Here is a 15587-nt window from a genome sequence, read left to right on the forward strand (position 1 = left end):
TTTTGGTCTTGTAGAGCATTATTAAGATGAAGTTGTGTTGTTTGAACAGCTGTTTGGACAGCTTCTTCCACTAGTTCTTTAGAAGAGGGATTATGGAGTTTTGGGGGAGCCATGAGAGCATAGAATGAAAGCACCAAATGATAAAGATGATTCGACAACTAGTACCAAACTAGGGTTTTCACCCTTGAATAAACACAAAACAATTAAAATAAGACTTTCTGAATAATTTTCTACCTTCTTCAAAGAAGAAAGGGAACTTAAATACAAAGAGGAACCTGCTGGTTCACAAATGGGCCTTGTAACACCCCATAATTTCAGTTTATTAATTTAATTTGGATTTAAATTAAATAATTGGAATTTTAGTAATTTTATTTGGAATTATTTGGAAAATGGTGAAATATTGGCATTTGGGCCTAGAGTGGTGGTTAGCAGAAGAGGGGGTGTTGACTAAGCAAACCCATTATAATATTTTATTTTATTTTTCATAAAATAAAGGAATTGGAAAAAAAAAAGAAGAAGAAGCAGTAGAAGCAGATTTTGGAAAAGGAGAACACGTGAAAGTGAGAAGAGCCAAAGGGGGAGAAGAACTTCGAAGATTCGACTCTGAGGTAAGGGGGGATTCTTCGGGTTAGTATTCCTTATGCGATTGTAGGTGGTATGATTGATTAGGATTGTGGTCTAGTTCAATCGTATGTGTCGGGTTTGGGAATTTTGTTAGGTTTTGATAATCTAGTATGAATTGACATGATTCTGTTGATACTTGTGATATATGATGTTAATACATGTCAATAACTTGTTTGAAATGTGTAATTGTGTGAAAATCAATGATAATTGTGTGTATGTTCGTATGTACCTGAAATTGGGGAAATGGGATATGGTAAATGCTGTCAAAACGGTGATTTTTGCTGTGCAGGTACGTAGGAACCGGTTCCCATGTGGGACGAACCGGTTCCCCCTTGTAAAAACAGAGAAATATGGATTCTGGGTAGCTGGGAACCGGTTCCCATGTAGGGACAACCCGGTTCCCCATAGTAAAAACCAGAGACGAGACTTTGAAGCTGCCAGGAACCGGTTCCCACGTAGGGACAACCCCGTTCCTGCAGCATTTTTCTAAAAATGTTTTATCTTTGAAAACTCATAACTTTTGATCTGAGTATCCGATTTATGTGCCGTTTTGGGCGTTGCGAAGCTAATGAGATGCTTTATCTGATGAATTGATAAAATGGGCAATAGCCAAATTTACTTTTAAACTCGATTTAATTATTAATGAATTGAAAGATAGTATATGTATATGTGCTTATATATATGACTATTGATGCATGTATTTGTGTTGGTGATGAGATTGTGATATCCATTGAGTGATGTTAGTATATAACATGTCGTAGATGATATATGTTTTGTGATTATGTTGTTGGGTTGCTTTGACAATTTGTTACATTGTGTGCAATGATGATGGATATAACGATGTTTGATCGTGGTGATGATTGGTGATTGTGAATATTAATATATTGTTAATATTAATATGTTGGTTATGGTGGCAATTAACATTAATATGATGTGTATGTTAATGTGAGGATGTAGTGTACATATGTGAATGATTGTATATGTATGATGATGATGATTGATGATTGTGAATATTAATATGTTGTTAATATTAATATGTTGGCTATGGTGGCAATTAACATTAATATGATGTGTATGTTAATTGTGATGATGTGATGTATGAATGTGAATGATTGAATGATGCTTATACATGTACATACTTGTTGTGACCTTATTGGTAAGAGGTGTTAAGCGATGTTAAGCATCGGAATGATGATGATGTATGAAGATGTAAGTATGTGTCATGTGTGCATTATTCATAAATCATTTGCATTGGAAGGCTAATTCCCATTGTGTGGAGATTAGCGGGAAGTCATCGTGTGCCCATGTGGGGTGTGAGCGATGAGGCAGTAGTCGTGTGCCCATGTGGGGTGTGAGCGACTAGAGGGCAGTATCAAAGAGAGAAGTCTTGTGATATGATTCACGAATTTTGGTACCACATGCATAGTGTCAGTTGCATCATATGCATTGGTGATAACATGATTGGATGAGATCCAGTGTTATGCCTTGGTGTGTTTACATGATTGATGTGTTGAGAAGATGTTGTTAATATGACTTGATCCTTGATGAAATTGATGAGTTGTGGGCCGATGGTCAATATTGTTGGATGATGCTTGCTTGTTGTAATAATTCCGATTATATGTATGATTGAGTGGATGATAATTACTATGAGATTTTATTGCTTATGATTGCATAATGCTTATTAATTCGAATGAAACTCACCCTTACTTTGATGATTTCAGATTAAGGATGTAGCGGCGTCTTGATTGGGTGAAGATAGCTTGTAAGCTAGCCCGTAGTTCGTGTCGAGTCATGCTCTGATTGTAACACTGGGGAACGATAGTTTAGAGACGAATTATTATGTCAGTCTTGTTGTTTTATGATCGTTTTAGAATAACTTGCATGGATAATGAATATGCAATGTTATGGATTATTGTCCGCTGTGTTGAACATGAATTGTAATTATGTTAAGTGGTTCCTCGTGTAGCATGACAAATGACTATGGTATTTTTATGTTAAAGAAGTTGTGACATCCTTGTATTTCATGTTTACTCTGAATATTATTCTATTTTCCGCGGGGGTTTAGAAGGGTGTTACAATAGTGGTATCAGAGCATAGTCGGTCGTTGTGACCAGAGTCTTGTTGTTAATTTTTCCTTTCGGTATGCGACATGTGTGTGAAACACTGTCGGTACTCAGTGTGTTCTAACTGTTTGCCTGCAAAAGTGGGATTGAAACTAGTGGGGGAGAAGTCATGCTTCTCGGAGATGTCTCAGATACAAGATGTTAGAGTGATGCGTAGGGCAGCAGTACAAGAGTGTGGAGTTATTGTTTTCTGAAGTGAAGGTGACATGGGCTGAAGACTGTGGTTGTTATTCAGTCGGAGTGTCTCGGAGTAGATAATGGTTATTTCTTAGAAATGGAATTTCGAAGTTGTGATGCTTCAAGTGCTACTGATGGACTGCGATGTTGTTGTGTGAGTAGCCCTATGTGAAAGGTCGCTGTTGAAGCAGTGATTAAAGGAAGTATTGTTGTAGACCTTGTCGTAGGATTACTAGTAAGTAATTGAGATGATAGTAGAGGTTATCGATGTTGTTGAGAAAGTTTCGAAGTGCGAGTAATGCGAAGAGACGAGTAGGGTCTCAAGGATAAGAAGGTTGATGATGGCGTACATGAATTTGGTTTCAGTATGTTGCGGAAATCGAATTTCAGCGAGGAAATGTGTTGTTTAAGTTATAAGAAGTTTGGAAGCGAAGAGATGTGATAAGATGATGTTAATAATGAGATTAATTTGAAAAGAATGAGTTTTGGAGCGGAATTTCCGTAAGCAAATCGCAGGAAGATTACTGAATCGTTATGAAATTTCGAAAATTCATAACTGGAGTTCTGGACATCCGATTTGAGTTCCGTTTGAAGCGTCGGAAAGCTAAAGAGATGGTGTTTGTTATAAAAATGGTTGCAGCAGCTGTAACATATTTAATTGTGACCGGGTGTTGTTGGAAGGAGGTGAAGTTACGGTTACACTTGTCCTTAGAACTAGATTGTTCGTTGGTGCGGCATGGGATGTCAGTGTCAGAGTTAAACAGAATAAAGGAATAATGAGGAGGCTTGTTGAGAGGCAACCTTAGAGATTAAATGTGCCAATTGGGAAGTTTTGGAGATGTCGTATAGAGTTTCGTTGCATGGTATCGGTATTGTATCTTGGGTAACGGTTGGAAACATTCATATCTTGAACTCTGAGTATCGGATTAGGGTGTCGTTTGAGACTACGAAGAGGTGAGATTATGTTATAACTTGTGGAAGAGTTATAAATACAGTAGAGTGGTCCTATGAGGAGATATTATGATGTTGGATAAAGAGGCCTAGACCAGTGTTGAAATAGGAATGCTTATTACCGCGATTGTTCGGAACGAAGTCGAGTAGAATATGTCGTTGATGAATAAGATGATAAAGATGATTTAAGTATTAATGGAATTGAGTGATGAGGGAATCAGTAGAAAAAGTGAAATAGACTTTGGAACCATTTGTGGTATATTGTGATGCGTCGTTGATGGGTTTGGATGGTGTATTGATGTAAAATCAGTAAGTAGTAACTTATGCGTCGGGATGATTGAAAGCGCCGGAAAGGAATTATCTGACTCATGATTTAGAATTGGCAGCCATGGTTTGTTTGAAGTTGCGGTGACGTTATTTGTATGGTTCGAGGTTCGAAGTGTTTAGTGATCATAAGAGTCTGGAGTACCCTTTTGATCAGCAAGGACTTAATGTGAAGCAATAGAAATGGTTAGAGTTTTTGGATTATCATCTTGGTGAAGAAAATGTTGTGCCGATGCCCTGAGTAGGGAATCTCTGTAATGTCGATGCTGATGGTGAAAGAGTTGGATTTAATTGAACAATTCAGAGAATTAAGTTTGGTATGTGAAGGTGTTTCTACTAATGTTGGATTGGGTATGCTGAGACTGACTAATGGTATTCCTGACGAGATTAGAGGAAATCAGAAAGTTGATGTTGAGTTGATCGATAAGTCTACTTTGGATTACCAAAGTAAAGATGACGGGTTCACAATCGGAGAGGATGGTATAATGAGGTTGGGGGTCGCTGTTGTGTTCCGCGTGTTACCGAGTTGAGAAAGAATATTCTAGAAGAAGGACACCATAGAGAATTATTAGACTATGGCAATGTTAATGAGTTTGGGTGCAAACTCGGAAAAAACGCTATTATGTAGTAACAACGGTTTATGCTTAAATATGATTGTCGGCTATCTATTGACAAATTGAGGACTTGATCACCCTTAATCTCTTGTCGATAATAGGCGGAATTATATAGGTGGTATAAGATTGCTTGTTACCTTAATGGTATAAGATGTGATGAATGCTGAGATGTGAGAACAACCACTCACCATATTGTGGGAACTTATGAAGAAGTGAATATGAAGGAGTGCAAAGCATTGGACGGTGACTTAAGACGAGTAGCGTAGTCGTACAGCGAAAGTATGATGTAAAGTGGTGTTATGAGTGCTACTCGTGAGTAGTGAGAATTAATATGTCGGGGTTCTACATGGAGAATATGTGTTTATCTATATGTGGGGTTTAGAATCTCGTGGACGTAAGGATGTCGTGCCAAAGGATTATGACCTTTTGAATAATTGCCGAGGTGATGGATATCCTATTACGGTTGTACGTAGTTAACGAGTAGGCATTCGGAGAAGTTAAGAAGAAGAATTGATATTACGTGATGCTATAATAATCTTATGATGTTGTAAGGTATTGTGTGGATTTCTAATTGAAGTGAAGGATTATACTCTACGAAGGACGAAGTTGACTTCATTCTTAGTGAAGAGTGGGACTCTGTTGAGCTATCTTGTAAGAAATGGTATTTTGAAGATGATGAGCTATGTAATTATAACTACTGATGTGCACTCATTTCCATAGTTGGAATGTTTAATAGATGAAGTAAATCAGGAATTTGTTTTTGAGTGCGAGTAAGTATTGACGAGTGGTAAGTTAGAACCATGGATGGTAAAGAATGATTCTTGAACGAATGAGTAAAGAGGGCCAGAGTTGGGTATAACCTAGAAGTCTAATTGATAATGATGGTTGCAATGACAGAATGTAGCGTGTTGAGTAATTCTGGTGTGACCTAAGAGGAGCCAGACAATTGGAATTCAATGGTATAGAAATATGAGTATTGGGTTCTTGAAGGAAGCAGTTGGTAAAGAATGTAAGTATTACTTTATCGCTCAATTGGAAGAGTGTGCCTAAGGTTAGTACATGGGTAAATGGAATCCATTACTAAAGTGTTGATCAGTTGTGAACATACCATGGATTGTGTAATTGTATTATTCAGTTATTGAGTGTATTGTATGGATCACACCTCGAAGTTTAATTGTTGTTAACCGTTGGAGCTATAGCGAGTGGTATACCTTGGGAATGGTCAAATGCGACGTAAGAGCTGAGATTGAATGCATGAGGCATGCTTATGTTGGTTATGTCAGATGAACTTGGAGGTTCGACTAAGAAGGTGTTAACGGAGAATGGGAGAGTCAAATGAAGTACTCCTATCCCGAGACTTTTCGTCTAAGGTATGTTTTCGAGGACGAAAACTCTTTTAGTGGGGGAGAGTTGTAACACCCCATAATTTCAGTTTATTAATTTAATTTGGATTTAAATTAAATAATTGGAATTTTAGTAATTTTATTTGGAATTATTTGGAAAATGGTGAAATATTGGCATTTGGGCCTAGAGTGGTGGTTAGCAGAAGAGGGGGTGTTGACTAAGCAAACCCATTATAATATTTTATTTTATTTTTCATAAAATAAAGGAATTGGAAAAAAAAAAAGAAGAAGAAGCAGTAGAAGCAGATTTTGGAAAAGGAGAACACGTGAAAGTGAGAAGAGCCAAAGGGGGAGAAGAACTTCGAAGATTCGACTCTGAGGTAAGGGGGGATTCTTCGGGTTAGTATTCCTTATGCGATTGTAGGTGGTATGATTGATTAGGATTGTGGTCTAGTTCAATCGTATGTGTCGGGTTTGGGAATTTTGTTAGGTTTTGATAATCTAGTATGAATTGACATGATTCTGTTGATACTTGTGATATATGATGTTAATACATGTCAATAACTTGTTTGAAATGTGTAATTGTGTGAAAATCAATGATAATTGTGTGTATGTTCGTATGTACCTGAAATTGGGGAAATGGGATATGGTAAATGCTGTCAAAACGGTGATTTTTGCTGTGCAGGTACGTAGGAACCGGTTCCCATGTGGGACGAACCGGTTCCCCCTTGTAAAAACAGAGAAATATGGATTCTGGGTAGCTGGGAACCGGTTCCCATGTAGGGACAACCCGGTTCCCCATAGTAAAAACCAGAGACGAGACTTTGAAGCTGCCAGGAACCGGTTCCCACGTAGGGACAACCCCGTTCCTGCAGCATTTTTCTAAAAATGTTTTATCTTTGAAAACTCATAACTTTTGATCTGAGTATCCGATTTATGTGCCGTTTTGGGCGTTGCGAAGCTAATGAGATGCTTTATCTGATGAATTGATAAAATGGGCAATAGCCAAATTTACTTTTAAACTCGATTTAATTATTAATGAATTGAAAGATAGTATATGTATATGTGCTTATATATATGACTATTGATGCATGTATTTGTGTTGGTGATGAGATTGTGATATCCATTGAGTGATGTTAGTATATAACATGTCGTAGATGATATATGTTTTGTGATTATGTTGTTGGGTTGCTTTGACAATTTGTTACATTGTGTGCAATGATGATGGATATAACGATGTTTGATCGTGGTGATGATTGGTGATTGTGAATATTAATATATTGTTAATATTAATATGTTGGTTATGGTGGCAATTAACATTAATATGATGTGTATGTTAATGTGAGGATGTAGTGTACATATGTGAATGATTGTATATGTATGATGATGATGATTGATGATTGTGAATATTAATATGTTGTTAATATTAATATGTTGGCTATGGTGGCAATTAACATTAATATGATGTGTATGTTAATTGTGATGATGTGATGTATGAATGTGAATGATTGAATGATGCTTATACATGTACATACTTGTTGTGACCTTATTGGTAAGAGGTGTTAAGCGATGTTAAGCATCGGAATGATGATGATGTATGAAGATGTAAGTATGTGTCATGTGTGCATTATTCATAAATCATTTGCATTGGAAGGCTAATTCCCATTGTGTGGAGATTAGCGGGAAGTCATCGTGTGCCCATGTGGGGTGTGAGCGATGAGGCAGTAGTCGTGTGCCCATGTGGGGTGTGAGCGACTAGAGGGCAGTATCAAAGAGAGAAGTCTTGTGATATGATTCACGAATTTTGGTACCACATGCATAGTGTCAGTTGCATCATATGCATTGGTGATAACATGATTGGATGAGATCCAGTGTTATGCCTTGGTGTGTTTACATGATTGATGTGTTGAGAAGATGTTGTTAATATGACTTGATCCTTGATGAAATTGATGAGTTGTGGGCCGATGGTCAATATTGTTGGATGATGCTTGCTTGTTGTAATAATTCCGATTATATGTATGATTGAGTGGATGATAATTACTATGAGATTTTATTGCTTATGATTGCATAATGCTTATTAATTCGAATGAAACTCACCCTTACTTTGATGATTTCAGATTAAGGATGTAGCGGCGTCTTGATTGGGTGAAGATAGCTTGTAAGCTAGCCCGTAGTTCGTGTCGAGTCATGCTCTGATTGTAACACTGGGGAACGATAGTTTAGAGACGAATTATTATGTCAGTCTTGTTGTTTTATGATCGTTTTAGAATAACTTGCATGGATAATGAATATGCAATGTTATGGATTATTGTCCGCTGTGTTGAACATGAATTGTAATTATGTTAAGTGGTTCCTCGTGTAGCATGACAAATGACTATGGTATTTTTATGTTAAAGAAGTTGTGACATCCTTGTATTTCATGTTTACTCTGAATATTATTCTATTTTCCGCGGGGGTTTAGAAGGGTGTTACAATAGTGGTATCAGAGCATAGTCGGTCGTTGTGACCAGAGTCTTGTTGTTAATTTTTCCTTTCGGTATGCGACATGTGTGTGAAACACTGTCGGTACTCAGTGTGTTCTAACTGTTTGCCTGCAAAAGTGGGATTGAAACTAGTGGGGGAGAAGTCATGCTTCTCGGAGATGTCTCAGATACAAGATGTTAGAGTGATGCGTAGGGCAGCAGTACAAGAGTGTGGAGTTATTGTTTTCTGAAGTGAAGGTGACATGGGCTGAAGACTGTGGTTGTTATTCAGTCGGAGTGTCTCGGAGTAGATAATGGTTATTTCTTAGAAATGGAATTTCGAAGTTGTGATGCTTCAAGTGCTACTGATGGACTGCGATGTTGTTGTGTGAGTAGCCCTATGTGAAAGGTCGCTGTTGAAGCAGTGATTAAAGGAAGTATTGTTGTAGACCTTGTCGTAGGATTACTAGTAAGTAATTGAGATGATAGTAGAGGTTATCGATGTTGTTGAGAAAGTTTCGAAGTGCGAGTAATGCGAAGAGACGAGTAGGGTCTCAAGGATAAGAAGGTTGATGATGGCGTACATGAATTTGGTTTCAGTATGTTGCGGAAATCGAATTTCAGCGAGGAAATGTGTTGTTTAAGTTATAAGAAGTTTGGAAGCGAAGAGATGTGATAAGATGATGTTAATAATGAGATTAATTTGAAAAGAATGAGTTTTGGAGCGGAATTTCCGTAAGCAAATCGCAGGAAGATTACTGAATCGTTATGAAATTTCGAAAATTCATAACTGGAGTTCTGGACATCCGATTTGAGTTCCGTTTGAAGCGTCGGAAAGCTAAAGAGATGGTGTTTGTTATAAAAATGGTTGCAGCAGCTGTAACATATTTAATTGTGACCGGGTGTTGTTGGAAGGAGGTGAAGTTACGGTTACACTTGTCCTTAGAACTAGATTGTTCGTTGGTGCGGCATGGGATGTCAGTGTCAGAGTTAAACAGAATAAAGGAATAATGAGGAGGCTTGTTGAGAGGCAACCTTAGAGATTAAATGTGCCAATTGGGAAGTTTTGGAGATGTCGTATAGAGTTTCGTTGCATGGTATCGGTATTGTATCTTGGGTAACGGTTGGAAACATTCATATCTTGAACTCTGAGTATCGGATTAGGGTGTCGTTTGAGACTACGAAGAGGTGAGATTATGTTATAACTTGTGGAAGAGTTATAAATACAGTAGAGTGGTCCTATGAGGAGATATTATGATGTTGGATAAAGAGGCCTAGACCAGTGTTGAAATAGGAATGCTTATTACCGCGATTGTTCGGAACGAAGTCGAGTAGAATATGTCGTTGATGAATAAGATGATAAAGATGATTTAAGTATTAATGGAATTGAGTGATGAGGGAATCAGTAGAAAAAGTGAAATAGACTTTGGAACCATTTGTGGTATATTGTGATGCGTCGTTGATGGGTTTGGATGGTGTATTGATGTAAAATCAGTAAGTAGTAACTTATGCGTCGGGATGATTGAAAGCGCCGGAAAGGAATTATCTGACTCATGATTTAGAATTGGCAGCCATGGTTTGTTTGAAGTTGCGGTGACGTTATTTGTATGGTTCGAGGTTCGAAGTGTTTAGTGATCATAAGAGTCTGGAGTACCCTTTTGATCAGCAAGGACTTAATGTGAAGCAATAGAAATGGTTAGAGTTTTTGGATTATCATCTTGGTGAAGAAAATGTTGTGCCGATGCCCTGAGTAGGGAATCTCTGTAATGTCGATGCTGATGGTGAAAGAGTTGGATTTAATTGAACAATTCAGAGAATTAAGTTTGGTATGTGAAGGTGTTTCTACTAATGTTGGATTGGGTATGCTGAGACTGACTAATGGTATTCCTGACGAGATTAGAGGAAATCAGAAAGTTGATGTTGAGTTGATCGATAAGTCTACTTTGGATTACCAAAGTAAAGATGACGGGTTCACAATCGGAGAGGATGGTATAATGAGGTTGGGGGTCGCTGTTGTGTTCCGCGTGTTACCGAGTTGAGAAAGAATATTCTAGAAGAAGGACACCATAGAGAATTATTAGACTATGGCAATGTTAATGAGTTTGGGTGCAAACTCGGAAAAAACGCTATTATGTAGTAACAACGGTTTATGCTTAAATATGATTGTCGGCTATCTATTGACAAATTGAGGACTTGATCACCCTTAATCTCTTGTCGATAATAGGCGGAATTATATAGGTGGTATAAGATTGCTTGTTACCTTAATGGTATAAGATGTGATGAATGCTGAGATGTGAGAACAACCACTCACCATATTGTGGGAACTTATGAAGAAGTGAATATGAAGGAGTGCAAAGCATTGGACGGTGACTTAAGACGAGTAGCGTAGTCGTACAGCGAAAGTATGATGTAAAGTGGTGTTATGAGTGCTACTCGTGAGTAGTGAGAATTAATATGTCGGGGTTCTACATGGAGAATATGTGTTTATCTATATGTGGGGTTTAGAATCTCGTGGACGTAAGGATGTCGTGCCAAAGGATTATGACCTTTTGAATAATTGCCGAGGTGATGGATATCCTATTACGGTTGTACGTAGTTAACGAGTAGGCATTCGGAGAAGTTAAGAAGAAGAATTGATATTACGTGATGCTATAATAATCTTATGATGTTGTAAGGTATTGTGTGGATTTCTAATTGAAGTGAAGGATTATACTCTACGAAGGACGAAGTTGACTTCATTCTTAGTGAAGAGTGGGACTCTGTTGAGCTATCTTGTAAGAAATGGTATTTTGAAGATGATGAGCTATGTAATTATAACTACTGATGTGCACTCATTTCCATAGTTGGAATGTTTAATAGATGAAGTAAATCAGGAATTTGTTTTTGAGTGCGAGTAAGTATTGACGAGTGGTAAGTTAGAACCATGGATGGTAAAGAATGATTCTTGAACGAATGAGTAAAGAGGGCCAGAGTTGGGTATAACCTAGAAGTCTAATTGATAATGATGGTTGCAATGACAGAATGTAGCGTGTTGAGTAATTCTGGTGTGACCTAAGAGGAGCCAGACAATTGGAATTCAATGGTATAGAAATATGAGTATTGGGTTCTTGAAGGAAGCAGTTGGTAAAGAATGTAAGTATTACTTTATCGCTCAATTGGAAGAGTGTGCCTAAGGTTAGTACATGGGTAAATGGAATCCATTACTAAAGTGTTGATCAGTTGTGAACATACCATGGATTGTGTAATTGTATTATTCAGTTATTGAGTGTATTGTATGGATCACACCTCGAAGTTTAATTGTTGTTAACCGTTGGAGCTATAGCGAGTGGTATACCTTGGGAATGGTCAAATGCGACGTAAGAGCTGAGATTGAATGCATGAGGCATGCTTATGTTGGTTATGTCAGATGAACTTGGAGGTTCGACTAAGAAGGTGTTAACGGAGAATGGGAGAGTCAAATGAAGTACTCCTATCCCGAGACTTTTCGTCTAAGGTATGTTTTCGAGGACGAAAACTCTTTTAGTGGGGGAGAGTTGTAACACCCCATAATTTCAGTTTATTAATTTAATTTGGATTTAAATTAAATAATTGGAATTTTAGTAATTTTATTTGGAATTATTTGGAAAATGGTGAAATATTGGCATTTGGGCCTAGAGTGGTGGTTAGCAGAAGAGGGGGTGTTGACTAAGCAAACCCATTATAATATTTTATTTTATTTTTCATAAAATAAAGGAATTGGAAAAAAAAAAAGAAGAAGAAGCAGTAGAAGCAGATTTTGGAAAAGGAGAACACGTGAAAGTGAGAAGAGCCAAAGGGGGAGAAGAACTTCGAAGATTCGACTCTGAGGTAAGGGGGGATTCTTCGGGTTAGTATTCCTTATGCGATTGTAGGTGGTATGATTGATTAGGATTGTGGTCTAGTTCAATCGTATGTGTCGGGTTTGGGAATTTTGTTAGGTTTTGATAATCTAGTATGAATTGACATGATTCTGTTGATACTTGTGATATATGATGTTAATACATGTCAATAACTTGTTTGAAATGTGTAATTGTGTGAAAATCAATGATAATTGTGTGTATGTTCGTATGTACCTGAAATTGGGGAAATGGGATATGGTAAATGCTGTCAAAACGGTGATTTTTGCTGTGCAGGTACGTAGGAACCGGTTCCCATGTGGGACGAACCGGTTCCCCCTTGTAAAAACAGAGAAATATGGATTCTGGGTAGCTGGGAACCGGTTCCCATGTAGGGACAACCCGGTTCCCCATAGTAAAAACCAGAGACGAGACTTTGAAGCTGCCAGGAACCGGTTCCCACGTAGGGACAACCCCGTTCCTGCAGCATTTTTCTAAAAATGTTTTATCTTTGAAAACTCATAACTTTTGATCTGAGTATCCGATTTATGTGCCGTTTTGGGCGTTGCGAAGCTAATGAGATGCTTTATCTGATGAATTGATAAAATGGGCAATAGCCAAATTTACTTTTAAACTCGATTTAATTATTAATGAATTGAAAGATAGTATATGTATATGTGCTTATATATATGACTATTGATGCATGTATTTGTGTTGGTGATGAGATTGTGATATCCATTGAGTGATGTTAGTATATAACATGTCGTAGATGATATATGTTTTGTGATTATGTTGTTGGGTTGCTTTGACAATTTGTTACATTGTGTGCAATGATGATGGATATAACGATGTTTGATCGTGGTGATGATTGGTGATTGTGAATATTAATATATTGTTAATATTAATATGTTGGTTATGGTGGCAATTAACATTAATATGATGTGTATGTTAATGTGAGGATGTAGTGTACATATGTGAATGATTGTATATGTATGATGATGATGATTGATGATTGTGAATATTAATATGTTGTTAATATTAATATGTTGGCTATGGTGGCAATTAACATTAATATGATGTGTATGTTAATTGTGATGATGTGATGTATGAATGTGAATGATTGAATGATGCTTATACATGTACATACTTGTTGTGACCTTATTGGTAAGAGGTGTTAAGCGATGTTAAGCATCGGAATGATGATGATGTATGAAGATGTAAGTATGTGTCATGTGTGCATTATTCATAAATCATTTGCATTGGAAGGCTAATTCCCATTGTGTGGAGATTAGCGGGAAGTCATCGTGTGCCCATGTGGGGTGTGAGCGATGAGGCAGTAGTCGTGTGCCCATGTGGGGTGTGAGCGACTAGAGGGCAGTATCAAAGAGAGAAGTCCTGTGATATGATTCACGAATTTTGGTACCACATGCATAGTGTCAGTTGCATCATATGCATTGGTGATAACATGATTGGATGAGATCCAGTGTTATGCCTTGGTGTGTTTACATGATTGATGTGTTGAGAAGATGTTGTTAATATGACTTGATCCTTGATGAAATTGATGAGTTGTGGGCCGATGGTCAATATTGTTGGATGATGCTTGCTTGTTGTAATAATTCCGATTATATGTATGATTGAGTGGATGATAATTACTATGAGATTTTATTGCTTATGATTGCATAATGCTTATTAATTCGAATGAAACTCACCCTTACTTTGATGATTTCAGATTAAGGATGTAGCGGCGTCTTGATTGGGTGAAGATAGCTTGTAAGCTAGCCCGTAGTTCGTGTCGAGTCATGCTCTGATTGTAACACTGGGGAACGATAGTTTAGAGACGAATTATTATGTCAGTCTTGTTGTTTTATGATCGTTTTAGAATAACTTGCATGGATAATGAATATGCAATGTTATGGATTATTGTCCGCTGTGTTGAACATGAATTGTAATTATGTTAAGTGGTTCCTCGTGTAGCATGACAAATGACTATGGTATTTTTATGTTAAAGAAGTTGTGACATCCTTGTATTTCATGTTTACTCTGAATATTATTCTATTTTCCGCGGGGGTTTAGAAGGGTGTTACAGGCCTAACCCAACTTTAGGGAAAAAGACAATAAAACAGACTTAATAAAATAAAACTAAATTAATTGGGCACAAAGTCTTTCATCCATTTGGACTGTTTCTTTTCACGAATGGGCCTGTTATCAATTAGCAAGTATGGTAAGGAACACACGTGATCATTAACACCACAGTCCAAGATCCAAAAATCATTTTTGTTAGGTAAAGTAACAGAAATATTGCATATTATACTTGAGGATGACTCAATGGTTGAATGACCATGACTCATAGATGAAACAGAAATTTAATTAGTGGTAGATGTATGAGATAAAGGCATTAAGTTCGCTTGTTAGAACAAGGAAACAAATTGATCATATTGTACTTAAAAAAATATAAGCATTATTGTTACTTGTAAATGAAGCAATTTGATCCGAAATAGAATTAATGAGCAAATTGAACAAAATCATTACCATCATTACTGATCACATTCGCAGAAGATTTCCCTTAATTAAATCTTGGACGGTCACGCTTTTGATACCAAAATTCCACACTTTGGATGAGCAAGTTGCATAACAGGACATCTACGTGGCTAAATGTTGATGCATGTATGTAGCTCTTTGTGAATTGAGTTTTTCTCATAAGTCGTTTAATTCCATGAAGTCATCAAGAAGAGAATCGGATGCTTGTTTAAGATTATTGATCGAAGAACGAAGTGTAGCTAGCGAATTTTATTAACTTTTGAGAACCTCCCATACAATCATTCTACACATCATCAATGGCATTCTCATGAAACACCTTTGTGGAAGCAATTTGATCCGAAATAGAATTAATGAGCCAAGAGTGAAAACGATGTTTACATTTTTGTCATTGATTTTGGTTTAAGTCAAGGATGGTTGGAATGTTGATCAAGCCATCAATAAATTTGAGCTTATTCTTGACACTCAAACCTCGCTTCATTGATCTGCTACAAGCTAGTAAGTTGAATGCAGATTTTGTGTCAATCAGTTGGGGAGTTTGTGGTGTGGTGCCCGGAGACATGTATGGATGAATCAATGA

The 15587-nt window shown here is 37.2% G+C and overlaps 1 long non-coding RNA gene across 1 annotated transcript; it reads left to right on the forward strand.

Moving 5' to 3' along the window:
- The first annotated feature begins 523 nt into the window (after nt 1-523).
- LOC131633363 (uncharacterized) lies at nt 524-14519 on the forward strand. The gene is made up of 4 exons (XR_009293308.1): nt 524-608; nt 2346-6536; nt 8274-12464; nt 14202-14519. It is a non-coding gene; the product is annotated as an uncharacterized LOC131633363 (long non-coding RNA).
- Nucleotides 14520-15587: the final 1068 nt, after the last annotated feature.

This window comes from Vicia villosa, unplaced genomic scaffold (assembly GCF_029867415.1).
Source record: "Vicia villosa cultivar HV-30 ecotype Madison, WI unplaced genomic scaffold, Vvil1.0 ctg.001121F_1_1, whole genome shotgun sequence".
Classification (NCBI taxonomy): Eukaryota; Viridiplantae; Streptophyta; class Magnoliopsida; order Fabales; family Fabaceae; genus Vicia; species Vicia villosa.